This window comes from Oryctolagus cuniculus, chromosome 18 (assembly GCF_051225735.1).
Source record: "Oryctolagus cuniculus isolate XC-2025 breed Fujian yellow rabbit chromosome 18, ASM5122573v1, whole genome shotgun sequence".
Lineage (NCBI taxonomy): Eukaryota > Metazoa > Chordata > Mammalia > Lagomorpha > Leporidae > Oryctolagus > Oryctolagus cuniculus.
In genome coordinates, this window is record NC_142884.1 from 78,467,455 (window position 1) to 78,484,345 (window position 16,891).

Below are 16,891 nucleotides of genomic sequence, written 5' to 3' on the forward strand. Positions count from 1 at the left end.
CCCAAGCAGCTGGGCTCACTCGGGGGTGCTTGGGGCTGCTGTGCAGGGCTCCTGGCTTTGACCTTGTTCTCGTGGTGCTGCCCTCCCTGCGGGTACAGCACTGACTGCTGGGAGCCTGGCTTCAGGACACACCCACTGGCTCTCTCGCTTGTGCACTTGATCTCATTTTCCGCTGAGGGGTCACCGCCGGGCAGGAATCCAGCTTGGACCCTGCCGTGCTGCGTGACCTGGGCTAGTTACTCTGCCTCTCTAAGCCTCCGGGTCCTCATCCATAAGGCAAGGGTAACAGAGTGTTCCCCAGAGTGGCCGGAGTGTTCCAGCCAGGCACTGTGCTCTTCATCGAGAAAGGTCTGTGCGAAAGCCACTGCAGTGCACTGCTGATGAGGTGCGCGGTGAGGGCCGCCGGGCTCTTTCCGGCTTCCGGGCGTGAAGGGAAGGGCCCAGCCTGGAGCAGCACAGGGCGTGAAGCTTGGGGCACTGAGGGCGCCTGCCCGGCTTGGGCTGCAAAGGGCCCCAGGGCCTAGCAGTGGGGCTTGTGTGGCCCTGGAAGGGGGCTGCCTGGCGTGGTGATCGGCACTGCTTGGTCACATGGTGTCCAAGGTCGGATCAGCCAGGGACTGCACAGGGAGCAGGGAGCCCCAGGATGCTCCGAGGACCTTGAGGATCAGGACTAGGGAGGGGCAGGCGAGCTGGGTCCACTAGAGCAGGTGGGTGCAGGTGAGGGCAGGTGGGTGCAGGTGGGAGCAGGTGGAGGGCAGGTGGGTGCAGGTGGGTTCAGGTGGGTGCAGGTGGGTGCAGGTGAGTGTAGGTGGGTGTAGGTGGAGGGCAGGTGGGAGCAGGTGGGTGCAGGTGGGAACAGTGGGTACAGGTGGGTGCAGGTGGGAGCAGGTGGGTGCAGGTGGGTGCAGGTGGGTGCAGGTGGGAGCAGGTGGAGGGCAGGTGGGTGCAGGTGGGTTCAGGTGGGTGCAGGTGGGTGCAGGTGAGTGTAGGTGGGTGTAGGTGGAGGGCAGGTGGGAGCAGGTGGGTGCAGGTGGGAACAGTGGGTACAGGTGGGTGCAGGTGGGAGCAGGTGGGTGCAGGTGGGTGCAGGTGGGTGCAGGTGGGTTCAGGTGGGTGCAGGTGGGTGCAGGTGAGTGTAGGTGGGTGTAGGTGGGTGTAGGTGGGTTCAGGTGGGTGCAGGTGGGAGCAGGTGAGTGTAGGTGGGTGTAGGTGGAGGGCAGGTGGGAGCAGGTGGGTGCAGGTGGGAACAGTGGGTACAGGTGGGTGCAGGTGGGAGCAGGTGGGTGCAGGTGGGAGCAGGTGGGAGCAGGTGGGTGCAGGTGGGTGCAGTTGGGAGCAGGTGGGTGCAGGTGGGTACAGGTGGGAGCAGGTGGGTGCAGGTGGGAACAGTGGGTACAGGTGGGTACAGGTGGGAGCAGGTGGGTTCAGGTGGGTACAGGTGGGAGCAGGTGGGTGCAGGTGGGTACAGTGGGTACAGGTGGGTGCAGGTGGAGGGCAGGTGGGAGCAGGTAGGTGCAGGTGGGAGCAGGTGGGTGCAGGTGGGTGCAGGTGAGAGCAGGTGGGTGCAGGTGGGTACAGGTGGGTGCAGGTGGGTACAGGTGGGAGCAGGTGGGTGCAGGTGGGTACAGGTGGGAGCAGGTGGGTGCAGGTGGGAACAGTGGGTACAGGTGGGTGCAGGTGGAGGGCAGGTGGGTGCAGGTGGGTGCAGGTGGGAACAGTGGGTACAGGTGGGTACAGGTGGGAGCAGGTGGGTGCAGGTGGGTACAGGTGGGAGCAGGTGGGTGCAGGTGGGAACAGTGGGTACAGGTGGGTGCAGGTGGAGGGCAGGTGGGTGCAGGTGGGAGCAGGTGGGTGCAGGTGGGAACATTGGGTACAGGTGGGTACAGGTGGGAGCAGGTGGGTGCAGGTGGGTACAGGTGGGTGCAGGTGGGTACAGGTGGGAGCAGGTGGGTGCAGGTGGGTACAGGTGGGAGCAGGTGGGTGCAGGTGGGAACAGTGGGTACAGGTGGGTGCAGGTGGAGGGCAGGTGGGTGCAGGTGGGTGCAGGTGGGAGCAGGTGGGTGCAGGTGGGTGCAGGTGGGAGCAGGTGGGTGCAGGTGGGAGCAGGTGGGTGCAGGTGGAGGGCAGGTGGATGCAGGTGGGAGCAGGTGGGAGCAGGTGGGTGCAGGTGGAGGGCAGGTGGATGCAGGTGGGTGCAGGTGGGAACAGTGGGTGCAGGTGGGAGCAGGTGGAGGGCAGGTGGGAGCAGGTGGGTGCAGGTGGGAGCAGGTGGAGGGCAGGTGGGTGCAGGTGGGTGCAGGTGGGAACAGTGGGTGCAGGTGGGAGCAGGTGGGTGTAGGTGGAGGGCAGGTGGGAGCAGGTGGGTGCAGGTGGGAGCAGGTGGGAGCAGGTGGGTGCAGGTGGGAGCAGATGGGTGCAGGTGGGTACAGGTGGGAGCAGGTGGGTGCAGGTGGGTACAGGTGGGAGCAGGTGGGTGCAGGTGGAGGGCAGGTGGGTGCAGTTGGGAGCAGGTGGGTGCAGGTGGGAGCAGGTGGGTGCAGGTGGGAACAGTGGGTGCAGGTGGGAGCAGGTGGGTGCAGGTGGGTGCAGGTGGAGGGCAGTGGGAGTGACCTCCAAAGGTTGGGGAAGAAAAAAACATCTGTAACTTAACAGAGGGGAGGAGGTGGGGCTGGACATGGCAGGTTCTCTCAGTTGCGGGTGGGCATAAATAGTAAAACAAGGGGCTGGTGCCGTGGTGTGGCGGGTAAAGCCGCTGCCTGCAGTGCCGGTATCCCATATGGGCGCTGGTTCGAGTCCTGGCTGTTCCATTTCCAATCCAGCTCTCTGCTGTGGCCTGGGAAAGCAGTGGAAGATGGTCCAAGTGCTTGGGCCCTGCACCCATGTGGGAGACCCAGAAGAAGCTCCTGGCTCCTGGCTTTGGATTGGTGTAGCTCTAGCTGTTGCAGCCAATTGGGGAGTGAACCAGCAGATGGAGGACCTCTCTCTCTCTGTCTCTGCCTCCTTTCAAATAAAGAAATAAATCTTTAAAAGAAAAGAGTAAAAAGGAATAGGTTTCCCTCAGAGGCAGAGTTGGGGGGCTGGCGTTGTGGTGCAGCAGGTGAACCTCCACTTGTGATGCCAGCCCCCCACATATGAGCTCTGGTTCAGCTGCTCTGCTTCCAGCCCAGCTCCCTGCTAGTGAGCCTGGGAAAGCAGCAGGTGAGAGAGATGAGAGCCAAGTGCTTGGGCCCTCGTACCCATGTGGGAGACCCGGATGGAGTTCTGGGCTCCTGGCGTTGAGCTGGCACAGCCCAGGCTGTCAGTGGCCATTCGGGACTACACTGGAGAATTAGATTTTCTCTCTCTCCCTCTCTCCCTCTCTCCCTCTCTCCCTCTCTCCCTCTCTCCCTCTCTCCCTCTCTCCCTCTCTCCCTCTCTCCCTCTCTCCCTCTCTCCCTCTCTCCCTCTCTCCCTCTCTCCCTCTCTCCCTCTCTCCCTCTCTCCCTCTCTCCCTCTCTCCCTCTCTCCCTCTCTCCCTCTCTCCCTCTCTCCCTCTCTCCCTCTCTCCCTCTCTCCCTCTCCCTCTCTCTCTCTCTCTCTCTCTCTCTCTCTCTGCTTATCAAATAAATAAGTCTTTTTTTCTGGAAGAGGAGTGAGTGTGAGAGGGTGGTCTCTGGGAAGCCAGGGCACCCCGCCCCCTGTCTGGGGCCGTGGTGACCTGGAAGTGATTGTCAGCGGTGGGACAGGAGCCACGCAGGCTGCCGTTCTTCACGTGCCGCTGGCAGTCCAGACGGTGCAGGTAAAGCAGCGGGAGCAGGCCAGCTGGCCACCTTGCGTGCTCTCAGCTGGGACCGTGCTGCCCCTCACCACCTCCCGTCACACTTCTACACCCAACTGTGCAGAGAGGGCTTGTGCTGGGGACCCCTCCAGATAAGAGTTTGCTCGGGAGATGAGGGCTGGGGTCTCCCAGCAGTCACAGACCCTGCGCCTCGGGCTCCCCACCTTACCCCTGCTCGCCGTCTTGCTGAGCCTCCGGGACCTTCTCTCCGTGTGCTAAGGGGACACACGGACACTGAAAGACAGGGCGGGCCCTGGGCTTCAAGTGCAGTGCCGCTTCTGAGCAGGTGTCTGCCTTGTGGCTTGGATTTCTTCGCTTCCTCCAAAGCCCACCTGGACCCTGCATGGGGAAGGAAGTGACCTGGGGGCATCAGCCCTCGCTGTTTCCTCCACTGCTGGGAGGAAGGGACAGTCGGTCACAGCCACAGACCCCTGAGAGGCGCAAGTCCCCCTGCCCTCCCAGCCTGAGCCATGGGACTTGTGGGGTGGGGATCCAGGACTGGGGTTCCTTCTGGAAGCCCTTGGAAGTGAACCCCACCTTGGGCCCCTGAGTTCCCCAGTTGGCTAGTGCAGGCTGGCAGGGGACACCCTCTCTGGGCTGCTGTGTGGTGACTGGAATGCCCTGGTCCTGGAGGGGTCCCTGGGGGGCCCTTGGGGGATAAAATGAGGACAGTGAAGGGGGAGTCCCAGAAGGTGGGGCGAGGGTGTCTGGGGCTGAGGGTGCAGACAGCAGCACAGGCCCACATGCAGGCCGGGGGTGGGGGACATGGAGCAGGGAGGGTGCATACACATCCCAGACCGGCACCGGTGAGGGGGGGCCTCTCCGGCATGGCCACCGGCCCTGCTTACCTCTGGGGGCTGCCCCATGCCGGCCCCCAGCAAGCACTGCCTGGTCCTGCTCTCGAGGCCACCTTCTGAACTGTCCCATGTGATCTACAGGGTCTGATGGCGGCCCAGGGCTGAGCAAGGCTGGAGCACCGGGCAGCCGGCCCTCCTGCGGGTGGACCCATCAGCCGCGACCTGGCATCACACAGGTAAGAGCAGCTTCCTCTCTCTTGGGATCTGATTTGGCGCCAGGTCCTGCCGTTTTGCTCATGCTTGTCGCCGCGGCTCACCGGTACGTGGCATGGTGCACGGGCTGTGAACGTGCTGCCACTGGCTGAGGAGGTGGATCCTCAGAGCTGTGCTGAGTCTCTGGTGTGGTGGGTGCTGTGCCAGCGTCAGTGCACAGTGCGCAGGCGTGTGCTGGTTGACACTTCTGTGCTGCTTAATACGGTGCTGACGTCAGGCGTGGCTGGCACCGGTGCCAGCACGTGCGTCACTCGGGTGGCACCAGTGCCGGCATGTGGACTGGTCAGGTGGCACTCGTGTGTGTGCGTGTCCAGGATGGCACCAGTGCCGGCATGTGGACTGGTCAGGTGGCACTCGTGTGTGTGGGTGTGCAGGATGGCACCAGTGCCGGCATGTGGACTGGTCAGGTGGCACTCGTGTGTGTGCGTGTGCAGGATGGCACCAGTGCCGGCATGTGGACTGGTCAGGTGGCACTCGTGTGTGTGTGTGTGCAGGATGGCACCAGTGCCGGCATGTGGACTGGTCAGGTGGCACTCATGTGTGTGTGTGTCCAGGATGGCACCAGTGCCGGCATGTGGACTGGTCAGGTGGCACTCGTGTGCGTGTGTGTGCAGGATGGCACCAGTGCCGGCATGTGGACTGGTCAGGTGGCATTCATGTGTGTGTGCAGGATGGCACCAGTGCCGGCATGTGGACTGGTCAGGTGGCACTCGTGTGTGTGTGTGTGCAGGATGGCACCAGTGCCGGCATGTGGACTGGTCAGGTGGCACTCGTGTGTGTGCGTGTGCAGGATGGCACCAGTGCCGGCATGTGGACTGGTCAGGTGGCACTCGTGTGTGTGTGTGTGCAGGATGGCACCAGTGCCGGCATGTGGACTGGTCAGGTGGCACTCGTGTGTGTGCGTGTGCAGGATGGCACCAGTGCCGGCATGTGGACTGGTCAGGTGGCACTCATGTGTGTGTGTGTCCAGGATGGCACCAGTGCCGGCATGTGGACTGGTCAGGTGGCACTCGTGTGCGTGTGTGTGCAGGATGGCACCAGTGCCGGCATGTGGACTGGTCAGGTGGCACTCGTGTGTGTGTGTGTGCAGGATGGCACCAGTGCCGGCATGTGGACTGGTCAGGTGGCACTCGTGTGTGCGTGTGCAGGATGGCACCAGTGCCGGCACACTGAATAGCACTGGACTGACAGTGGTGTAAAGGGGGTAGCTTGGATAGAGGTGTGGCCCGGGTATTGAAGTGGTTCTCAGAATGGACAGGCCAGGAATGTTGTCTGTGCAGGAAAGGCCAGAGGGCAGTGCTGGTCATGTCCGTCAGGGTGTGCACCCCACACATGGTGACTGGAGGTCGTCCTGGGTGTGTGCTACCACACTTGGAGTGAAGTGAAGTTCAGAGCTACGGTCAGACCTGGACGACAGGGCGGGCCGCCCAAACCAGGGGGGGGGGGGGCAGCTCACAGCAATGGCCAAGTCCCCGCCTCCACTTCCCTTGGAAGCTGCTCTATGCCCAGACGGCTGCCCCTGCCAGAGGTGCTGCAGGGGCCATCTGGGGCCAACCTGTGCAAGGGGGAGCGCTGCAAGGGGAGGGAGTGCGCTGAGCGTGCAGGGACCCTGCCAGAAAGGCTCCTTGGAACCCTGACCGCGTGTCCCCGTGTGGGAGAGAGCCACCGGGCCCTCGTGACAGCTGTGCCGTTTACTGTCTGTAAGTCGCCCTCAGAAGTCACTTTGGGGCTGGTCTCGGAGAGGTCACGTGAGGAGCAGCGCGCCCCAGGCGGGCAGCGCCTCCCCTCCCAGGAGCTCTCGGCCGGGGAACAGACTCGGAGCACAAAGCATCCTCATGGCGTTCAATTCAGAACGAGCAGGAGCCCACATGGCTGCCTCCGGGATGCGCCAGCCGGAAGGAAGGCCCCTCGTACATGTAGCTGTCGAAGGCGTCGCTGCACGGACGGTCAGTGTGGCGTTGTCCTTTGCTGGAGCAGACGGTGTGTGGGCAAGGAGTGGACAGACAGCCTCTAGGGTGGCAGAAGCCATGCTGGCCGACAGACTCACCCCTCACCGGGCTGTGGCCCTGAGGGTGCGCGTGTCCCCGGGGCAAACTCCAGAAGCAAGCCCTTGAGCCATCTCCTGTGGCAAAGCAGAGAGTTTGTGGTGTGTCAGGAGGTGATGGCGATGGAGGGACACGAGGACACACCTCGGAGTAAGCCGGGTGTCTGCCTGTCTGAGCATTTGCAGGTTCCCCTGAGAAAATGCTGGGTTATGGGAACTCACAGCCTTCTTTCCCAGGCCTTTGTGAACCACAAACGTTCGTGATCCGCTGGGCACTTGGGTTGCTGTGGATTCCCCAGGCCACTTGACCTCTGTGTCCAGCATTTGCCTCGGGTTCTGTCCCAGCAGTGAGCCCCAGGCTCAAATGGACAAGGCTCCAGGAGCACCACCTGCAGCCTTGGGTGGGTCCTCCCAGAGTGAGCAGGGGCACTGTCAGTGGGTAGGGGCACAGGGCATGGGTGAGCGGGGGCACTGTGAGTGGGTAGGGGCACAGCCCTGGGTGGGTCCTCCCAGGGTGAGCGGGGGCACTGTGAGTGGGTAGGGGTACAGGCGTGGGTGAGCAGGGGGCACTGTGAGTGGGTAGGGGCACAGCCCTGGGTGGGTCCTCCCAGGGTGAGCGGGGGCACTGTGAGTGGGTAGGGGTACAGGGCGTGGGTGGGTCCTCCCAGGGTGAGCAGAGGGCACTGTGAGTGGGTAGGGGTACAGGGCGTGGGTGAGCGGGGGCACTGTGAGTGGGTAGGGGTACAGGGCGTGGGTGGGTCCTCCCAGGGTGAGCAGAGGGCACTGTGAGTGGGTAGGGGTACAGGGCGTGGGTGAGCGGGGGCACTGTGAGTGGGTAGGGGTACAGGGCGTGGGTGGGTCCTCCCTGGGTGAGCGGGGGCACTGTGAGTGGGTAGGGGTACAGCCCTGGGTGGGTTCTCCCAGGGTGAGTGGGGGCACTGTCAGTGGGTGGGGGCACAGGGCGTGGGTGGACAGCACTTCGGAGGCCTCCCTGAAGGCCGCTGGCTGGAGCTGGGTGGGTAGGCAGGTCCTGGCGGGAAGCGGGACCCTCGAGGCTCTGTGAGGGGTAGTGATCTTGGTGGGGAGTGGTCCTCAGTCGTGACAGCCACAGATCCTCACGCATGGAGGCAGAACAGGGCAAGGCACAGCGGGTCCCTTGCTCGACGCTGGCCGGCGGTGTGCCAGGCGATGCGCCCCTGGCTGGGGCTGTGCTCTCCGTCCCTCTTTCCCCCGAGGGCACCAGAGCCCCTGGGAGCAGGCTCCCCTCCAGCCAGGCGAGTGCTGCACGGAAGCACAGGGCAGGGGCTGGGGTCCGATCCTGCATGGGGTCCCTGGGCGTCCTCACCCCGTCTGAACCCCACACCCCTAGAAGGAGCTACATGGCTGTCCTTCCCCAAGGTTGTGCTGAGTGAGCCTGGACACCATCTGTCACATAGAATTGGGAGGGACGTGTGTCACAGGCAAGGGGACAGTTTGTGGCACCCGGAGTCAGAACCAGGCCTGGAACCCAGACTGTCTGGTGCGAGCCCAGCAGTCATCTTTGCTGACCCCGGCTTGGGGGCTCAGGCAGCAGGGAAGTCGCTGCCTCTGCTGACCCAGCTGCCCAGGGCTCAGGTCCTGCTGGATCCTGAGGTCGAAGGATGCCGTCAGGGTTTGGCGCTGCACCAGCCTCGGTCACAACCCTAGGTCCAGGGGAGGTCCTTTCTCTCGTCCCCACACAGCCCTGTGGCCTGGAGGCCAGGGCTGCTGCTGGCCACCTGCTGCTGCGCCTGGGTGGGGGCCACGCCGTGCACCCTCGGGGCTGAGAGGCAGGCGTGCCGGCGCCCACAGGAAGGGCTGGGCCGCGGGCCCATCTGTCTGAGGTGAGGTGCCGGCAGGAACGTGCTTCTCGCCCTGGAGACTTTGTCCACCCCGTCCTCCTGGCCAGGTCCCTGCTCAAAGGCTTTCCCCTTGCTTCCCTGAGAGGCCCCTCCTTCCCCTGCCCCTGCAGGGCCGGACAGCAGTGGACTTGCTCTCTGAGCCCGGGAGCTGAGGCCTGGCCTCAGCACCTGCTGTCCTCAGAGGGCTGGGTGTCCAGGCGGCTGCCAGGGCTCTCTGCACCTGCCTGTCCTCTCTCTCCCCCTCTTCTGTCCCTTGAAAGCCACGTATTGATCGCTTCATACCTGCTGGCGGGAGCCAGTTCCTTCATGCTGTCCTCTGGCTGCAGATCTGAGCTGTTTGTGCCGGGAGAGGACGCGGCCTGTCCTGTCCGCCGGGCCCTCCCCTGGCCTGGGCCCCTGCCAGGCCTTTGTCAGGGCAGCTGGGGCTGGGATTGCAGAGGGGGGAAGGCGGGCTGTCGGGGCTGGTGAAGTGCCATCACTCAGCTGGGCTGAATTGGGAGGGACCCCTGATGTACAGGTGCGCTGCCACGAGCCTGGGGAGGGATGAAAAGCCCTCTGTTGCCAGGGCTGCCGTGGCCCTGTCCCGTCTGCCTGGTCCCCCACGCAGCTCTGCATCCTTCAGCGTCAGGCAGTGCTGCCCCCGGAGAACTCCCAAAGCGGGGAAGATGGCGGTTCCCTGCGTCGGGGGCGGCCGGCGTGGCGCCCTTGGTGCCTGAGCAGGGGACCTGCTGTTCCGCAAGCGCTCGAGCCGGGCTGCTCATTGCCCACCTCGCACTGCTGTGCCCCAGCAGGGGAGAGCGGGAGCCGTCAGGCGGTGTCCTGGCCGCTGCCCACTCCTGCCGCCCCGGCCGCCTCCCCGCCCTGCTCTCGTGCCCGAGCTCCTGCCGTGGCTCTCGGCTCCTTGCCTTTCCTTCCACTGTAATGCGTACGTCCCCCTGCACGCGGGGACTGCTCCTGCTCATTCTGGGTTTTGTGGAAGTGGGGTGTCCAGCTCACGCGTCATCCTGCGACCTGCCTCAGCCCAGGGCGGGTTCTGCTTCGGAGGTGCCGCTGGCTGGGCTGTGGGCCCTGCCACTGCTCCTGAACTACCACTCCCGCCAGGGAGCGCACCACCGTGGCTTCCCCATCCGCCACCCGTGGACACGCTGAGTCCCCGGTGTCCTGGCGTCACCGTCCTGAAGCTGCTAAGAGCGTCTCGGCTCTCCTGACGTGCAGGCCTGGTGGTTTCTCCAGTGCACGCTCACACGGACACTGCCTTGCCGAGGGCGTGGATGCAACCGCACCAGTAGGAGCCACCATCTCCCCGGGACTGCGGCTCCGCCCACACCCGCCAGGGCGACCGCAGCTCCAGGTGCTCACCACCTTGTCGAGGTTTCCATTGTTTTCCCCTGCTATCTAGCGGTGGCAAGAATGCATTTCATTTTGTGCTTGGCTGGCCTTTCATCACAGTCATAAATACACATCACATCAAGTGCCAGCAGTCCTGCAGGGCTCGCCAGGAGGAGGTCCAGCCCCACCCCAAGGCCATTGCTTATCCCTCAGGGTCTAAGCCAGCTGCTTAGATCAGCTTTTGGCCTTTTGGGTCTGTGTTTCCATAACGTTGGTATATTACTACTTCCTAGAATTCTGCTTTTAACACTCTGTGCTCATGCTCCAGGTGGCCCTCGCCTAGCCGGTCCCACGGTCGGCACTGACCACGAGGCTCAGCTGGGCACGGTTCATAGCCAGCGCCCTGCGTCCTGTGACTCCTCCTGTGTAGTGCAAGTTGGTCGTGTTGCTCGGCTGCTGCGGCCCCAGACTCTCCCCAGTTATGCGCCTGCTCTCGGTACTTGCAAACATAGGCAGTCCATTCCACCTCCACGAAGAAATCTTTCTCTTCCTGTTGCTCCAGTCTGGGCAAGGTGATTCCCAAGTCCTGCGACCAGGCGGAGTCCTGGCAGTTCCCTCTCCGTCCTCCCAGGGGGCAGCTCTTTCGTCAGAGCCCTGCACTCTGGGTCCACGTTGCTGGCCTCCTCAGTTTACTCCCTTGTTTTCATGGAGCACGTCCTCCGGTGGCTTCCAGAGAGAGGGTGCTGAGGGTGGGCAGACATTGGTCAAGGTCTTGCGTGTCTTCACGTGTATGTTGGCTAGGGAGGGACGCTGGTTAAGGTCTTGGGTGTCCTCATGTGTATGTTGGATAGGGAGGGACGTTGGTTAAAATCTTGCGTGTTTTCACGTCTGTGTCGGACAGGGAGGAACTTTGATTGAGACCTTGCCTATCTTATTTTATTTTATTTATTTTTTGATAGGCAGAGTTAGACATTGAGAGAGAGACAGAGAGAAAGGTCTTCCTTCCATTGGTTCACCCCCCAAATGGCTGCTACAGCCTGCACGCTGATTTGAAGCCGGGAGCCAGGTGCTTCCTCCTGGTCTCCCATGTGGGTGCAGGGCCCAAGCACTTGGGCCATCCTCCACTGCCTTCCCGGGCCACAGCAGAGAGCTGGCCTGGAAGAGGAGCAACCAGGACAGAATCCGGCACCCCGACCAGGACTAGATCCTAAGGTGCCGGTGCCGCAGGCGGAGGATTAGCCTAGTGAGCCGCGGCGCCGACCAAGACCTTGCCTGTCTTTACATGTGATCACTGGACTCTCACTCAGGCCCCCTGATGTGTTGTGTGTGCCTTTGTTCACTACATTTTTCTTGCGGGCATAGTCTCCGTATCTTCACCCATCCAGATCTTGATCCATTGCCAAGGCCAAACTCAACTACGGGCTCTTCCCGGGATCTTCCTGGCCTCTTGGTCCTGACTGCATGACCCCCTGGGCATTTGTGCTCATCGTGTTTGATCAGCTCGGCACTCATTTCCTCAGCACTGACCGTGCTGGCAGCCTTCACAGCCGATCAGAAGCAAGCTCTGGCGACAGGGACAGGCTTAGGATACTGGAAGTGGAGGGCGCCCAGGGAGGCCCTGTCGCGGAGGTGCAGAGCACGAGACAGCTGCTCCCTTGGTGAGGGTCCCCTGCACAAAGGGCTGCCAAGCACAGGTAAAAGCCCTGGGAGAGTTTGTGACGGGAGCACCGAGAACAGCGGCGTCAGAAGGTTATTTAGTGATGGAGAGCGTGAGGTGGGCTTCATGGCGATTCAGTGATGGTGGGGACAGTGGGGACGATTCAGTGACGGTGGGGACAGTAGGGACGGTGGGGATGGTGGGGACGGTGGTGATGGTGGGGATGATGAAGAGAGCAATGTGAGACGTGGCAGCAGCTGGTGGCCACCTGCCTGAGTGCCTGTCTCTGCCAAGTGCCGCGCTGAGCGCGTCTAGCCCCACCCCACTCCGTGCCAGATGAGTGCTGGTCACTCTTCACTGGAAGCCGAGACACGGGAGTGTGTGGCCTGTCAGTGGTGGGTGTGGGGTCGTGCCCGGGGGTCTGACTCCGGAGAAAGGTGCAGAGGGGCGAGTGTGCTCTGAGATCTCCGTCCACATGCCTTGGGATCCTGGCCATAGACAGAGACTCAAACCAGCAGATGCGCACAGTAGGGTGTGTGGACTAACCATGGGACATGGCATGTGTTTCGCACAATAGGGGCGGGATCCGCGGCACCATTGCCTAACCAGGGAATGGCCCTCCCTGGCCAGGAAACCCCGCCCCGCCATCCAGGACAGCGGACATTCCTAAGCGTCTGGAGCACGCGGGCGACCGAGCCTGTCTGCACCACTTGGGGAACTTGCTGCGGCACTCACAGCGTGACACGGCTGCCGGAGCGCAGACGGCCGCAGTGGACGTGCAGGCAGCTGTGCTGGGGCTGTCCAGGCCGGGAAGAGGCGGCCTGCCCAGCGCTGGGAGTGGCGCGGGCCACTCATGGCGGCAGGAGCCGACACGTGCACTGCGTGACTCCCGTGGCCCCGCCTCGCCTTGGATTTCCTCCGCAGCTGAGGGATTTTCGGATGAAAGACAAAATTTCCTGTGCCCTTGATCTCAAAATTGTCTTTTGGACTCCCCACTTCCTCAGAAGCTGTGTCCACGAAGGGGCAGACACGGAGTGGGCGCTGCATGCTGTTGGCAGAACCTGCCTCCGGCCAGGAGGGTGACTGCCCCTTCCTCAGACCAACTCATCCCCCATGTCAGCGTCTGGCCGCGACGTTCCGCGGTCATGCTCAGCCTCGCACGCTCAACTCGTGAGAGTCGACCGAAAGGGCCCTCAGCAGCATCACACACGAGGTGCCAGTTACTCCCTCCTAAGGGATTCCCGAAATTTCCAGGGCTCCATTCTTTTCTAAAAGTAAATTTATTTGAGGTGCAGAAAGGTAAACAGGTGAAGTTTCCATCCACTGATTCACTCCCCAAAAGCCCACAACAGTCAGAGCTGGGCCAGGCTGAAGCCGGGAGCTGGGACCCCAGTCCAGGTCTCCCACATGGGTGGCAGGGGCCCAGTCACGTGAGCCGTCACCTGCTGCTCCCGGGGTGCAGACAGGAAGCTGGAGTCAGGAGCTGGGCCCTGTGATGTGGGACACGCACACACAGTCCTCTGTCCTTTTATTTATTTTTTTAAAGATTTTATTTATTTATTTGAGAGGTAGAGTTACAGATAGTGAGAGGAAGAGACAGAGAGAGAGGTCTTCCTTCCATTGGTTCACTCCCCAAATGGCCGCAATGGCCAGAGCTGTGCTGATCCGAAGCCAGGAGCTTCTTCCAGGTCTCCCATGCGGGTGCAGGGCCCCAGGACCTGGGCCATCTTCCACTGCTTTCCCGGGCCACAGCAGAGAGCTGGATTGGAAGAGGAGCGGCTGGACTAGCACCAGCGCCCATATGAGATGCTGGTGCTGCGGGCGGAGGATGAAGCCAGTGCACCACCGCGCCAGCCCCCCTGTCCCTTTAGACAGTGTAGTGTGGATGCCTGCTGAACGTTTGCATGAGGTGGGATTTCTGAAGTCGGTTCTTCAGCTGTCCTTGCTGCCACGTCCAAACCACCCACAGCAGGGCCCCCCCCGCCCCACACACACCCGGATCTGCTCACTCGACGCTGGTTGTCAGAGGCGGCACACACGGGTTCTCCACACACGTCCACTGATGGAGAGCAGTGGCACCCCGCTGGCACTTGCTCACCTGGGACTCCAAGCACCCCCATTTTCAGGACCGTCTCTGTCCAGGTGCTTCACCCACTGCTCCCCATGTATTCACGTTTCTGCCCTGCACTGGACTCTCCCCAAGGTTGAGTTGCGTCAGTCTTGACCCCTACTCCCTGCCAAATGCCCGGGACGATTCCCGCAAGCTAAGAGGACCCCGGGAAGTGCCAGCAAGTGACCAGGTGGCTTTAGGCACTTCTGTTCCAACACACCTCAGTGAATGTCTGAGAGAGGTAGCCAGAGCTGGCCAGGCCACGCCAGCCCACACAGAGGGCAGACAGGCGTGCCCCTGCCCATCCAGACCCTCGCAGACCCTCGCAGACCCTCTGATATCCGCAGAAGCACAGGCAGGCAGGAGCCCCGAGCTCCCTGTGTAGACTTCTCTGTGGGACCTGGCGTCTGTGAGTGCTGTCTGGGAGTGTGTCTCACTGCACGGCGCAAGCGTGGTCTGAGGCTCGGCAGGGACTCGGGGAATATGGAGCAGAATCGGGGGTGGCAGCGGGAGGCTGCAGGCCATGGCCTGCTGGTGTGCACTGTGGAAACCTAGCTCTCATCTGCCAGTTGTCACCGCCCGCATGGGCAGTGCGGGCTCTTCAGCAGTGGCTCCGCTACTCCCAGGGCATTCCGTTCCACAGCGGCCTTGAACCAAGTCTCCCATCAGTCCCTTGCCCGATGCCTCCCAGGTAATGAGAAGCAGGGTCCAGAGTCGGACTTGCCTGCCTAGATGCAGACTCTGCCCACCTCCCCACTAGGCCGTCCTTGAGTGCCCAGGGCAGGCGCCCCCACCCACAGCACCCGACCTGCAAGCAGCCCGCTCAGGGTGGCAGTGACAGCCGGCAGAGAGGAAATGACACGTTGTCGTCTTGAGTCCTCTGAGTCTGGGTGGCTTAGGCGAGTTCCTGAGCCGTCCTGAGTTCCAGGCCCCACCCTAGGGACAGAAGAGCCACCGGTGCCTGTCCTCCTTTCCAAGCAGAAGGGGTCTGGGCCTGCGTGTAGGGGGATGGGAAGGGGCACATGTCGGGGGGAGACAGGCTTTGGCCTTGAGTAGGAGTTTGGACCTGGGAAGGGGCTCCTAGCTCTGGGCAAGGGGGCGTGGCAGGGGGTGCAGGGGTGGAGCAGCAAGGACTCCCCGGGGCAGAGGCAGACCTGTGGTGTGCAGACAGCTACCTGGCCCCACACTGGTTGGGTGCACGTGACACCAGTGGCGGTGCTAACCATGCGGGGACAGATGCCCATGGCCCCAGCAGCTGGAAAATGAGTTTCAGCCAAGGAGGGGAGGCCGGGGGCAGCGAGGGTGTGGAGAGCAGGAGGCTGGGGTAGGTGCCTGACCACGAGTGCTGGTTATATCCCGGATGAATTATCGGATGTAGGCCTCAGTGCTCCTACAGAGGAAACGGGCCCCTGGGGCCCCCAGCAGGGCTGTGGTGGGGGCCTGGGGAGCTCGACAGGAACCAGTGAGACGAGCACAGCAGGGGGTCGAAAGATGGACTGGGGGAGGGGAGAGGGAAGACGGGCGTGGCAGTGGTGTCTGCCGGGTCTCCATGCACTTGGAGGGGTGTGACCCCTGCTGCGCCTGCCGTGAGGACCAGCCGTGCCCCCTCCACCGGTGGCCTTTCCAGGCCTCTCCAGTCCCTGCCCTAAGTCACTTTTTCCTACGTTAGTTTCTTCCAGCCTGTGTTATATAAAAAAATTTAGCAGGATTCGATTTGCATCCAGCTCACTCCAAGCTTTAAACCCCTGTGTTCTGACCCTTTACTGAACACTTGTCCACGTCCACTGGGCAGTCTCGTCCAGGAGCCCAGCTCTGAGAGTGTCAGTGAAACACCTGCTGGGGGAGGCCTGGGGAGGCCGGGTCTGCCCCTCCTTCACACACACAGGTGGGCACCGTGGGAAGACCCCTGTCGGCACCAGAGGAGAATCCACAGGATCTGCGGAGGGAGGGAGGGAGGGAGGGAGGGAGGCGGAGGGGAAGAGGCAGGGAGGGAGGGGTGTAGGGAGGGGAGGGGAGGAGGAAAGGAGGGAGGAAGGGATAGAGGGAGGGGATGGAGGGAAGGAAGGAGGGGAGGAGGGAGAGATGGAGGGTACAGGGAGGGGAGGGAGGGAGGGAGGAAAGAGGGGAGGAGGGAGAGATGGAGGGTACAGGGAGGGGAGGGAGGGAGGGAGGGAGGAGGGAGAGATGGAGGGTGCAGGGAGGGGAGGGAGGGAGGGAGGGAGGCGGAGGGGAAGAGGCAGGGAGGGAGGGGTGTAGGGAGGGGAGGGGAGGAGGGAAGGAGGGAGGAAGGGATAGAGGGAGGGGATGGAGGGAAGGAAGGAGGGGAGGAGGGAGAGATGGAGGGTACAGGGAGGGGAGGGAGGGAGGGAGGGAGGAAAGAGGGGAGGAGGGAGAGATGGAGGGTACAGGGAGGGGAGGGAGGGAGGAGGGAGAGATGGAGGGTGCAGGGAGGGGAGGGAGGGAGGAGGGGAGGAGGGAGAGATGGAGGGTTCAGGGAGGGGAGGGAGGGGAGGGAGGGGAGGGAGGGAGGAGGGGAGGAGGGAGAGATGGCGGGTGCAGGGAGGGGAGGGAGGGAGGGAGGGAGGGAGGAGGGGAATGCTCAGACAGTTGACGGGTGGGTCCGTGGGTGGATAGATGGATTAGGATCGTGTTTGTGGGTGGGTGCATAGAGCGGTAAATTAACGGATGAATGGAGGAAGGACTGGGCTGCTCCCTGCTCACCGCCCCCCAGGAGGACCTGGGCTGCTCTGTGCCTGTGGCCTCCTAGACAACTTTTGGCCAAGTCCCTTTGTGGCCACACACTGCTTGTGGCTGAGAGGCACTGGGCCAGCAGCAGCGGTCGGTAGGCCTGAGTCGCCATCACCCAGCCGTGCGCCATGCCCAGCCCCGCCCCATGGCTTACCTGCCAGGTCCTGGCCTTGGACCCTAAGAAGAAGCCCAAGCTTTCCCTACTTCCTCATCCCCTTCTCCCTCTCCTCTTCCTC

General features: G+C 62.8%; 1 protein-coding gene across 2 annotated transcripts in view; it reads left to right on the plus strand.

Annotated features, from left to right (window-relative positions):
• ZNF469 (zinc finger protein 469) overlaps window positions 1–16,891 on the plus strand; it is a 204,256-nt gene that overhangs the window by 77,724 nt on the left and 109,641 nt on the right. For both annotated transcript variants that reach the window (XM_070061895.2, XM_070061898.2), the window contains one exon: window positions 4,756–4,850. The gene's annotated coding sequence lies outside the window, so the exon portion shown is untranslated. The remainder of the gene's footprint in view (window positions 1–4,755; window positions 4,851–16,891) is intronic.